The 510-nt window shown below is 65.3% G+C and overlaps 1 long non-coding RNA gene across 2 annotated transcripts in view; it reads left to right on the forward strand.

The window, feature by feature from the left end:
• The first annotated feature begins 226 nt into the window (after positions 1 to 226).
• Positions 227 to 510, forward strand: part of LOC111741439 — an 18,270-nt gene continuing 17,986 nt past the window's right edge. For both annotated transcript variants that reach the window (XR_002780998.1, XR_002780999.1), the window contains exon 1: positions 227 to 481. This is a non-coding gene — a long non-coding RNA (uncharacterized LOC111741439). The remainder of the gene's footprint in view (positions 482 to 510) is intronic.

The following is a 510-nucleotide window of genomic DNA, read 5'->3' on the forward strand; positions in this document are numbered from 1 at the left end:
TTACCAAAGAATCCACCGTGGGGCTCCTGAAACTTACAGACGCGACTTGATTGACAGCAATGCTGTTTACACACTCGCACACCCTTGCGGGGACGCAGCCGGCGTCGGCGAACCAAGGCCTGCGTTCTAGACGCTTCCTCTGGAAAGGAGCGGGCCGCAGGCCTGGGACGGGGCGGGGCGCGCGGTGAGGGGCGGGGCGCGCGGCGAGGGGGCGGGGCGGGCCGAGTCTGGGCAGCTGGCCTGGAAGGGCTGGGCTGCTGGGCCTGCACCTCCGCTTTCCCCACCCGTAACCGCTCTCCCGGCCCGGGACGGGCTGGGGAGGGGTGAAACCAGTTCTGTCGGCCTACCAGAGGATTTGGCGCAGCAGGGCCGGGCGATACTCGGGACGGCTCTGTGAAAACACCCCCATCTGCCTGGCACGTCCCAGCGCCTCCATACTGTGCAATGTCTGCATTGCTAATAAGGACCTCTAAGGAACTAGGTAATATCGCAGCCCCGACCGCAACACAC

The sequence above is a fragment of the Pteropus vampyrus genome, unplaced genomic scaffold (assembly GCF_000151845.1).
Source record: "Pteropus vampyrus isolate Shadow unplaced genomic scaffold, Pvam_2.0 Scaffold78, whole genome shotgun sequence".
Classification (NCBI taxonomy): Eukaryota; Metazoa; Chordata; class Mammalia; order Chiroptera; family Pteropodidae; genus Pteropus; species Pteropus vampyrus.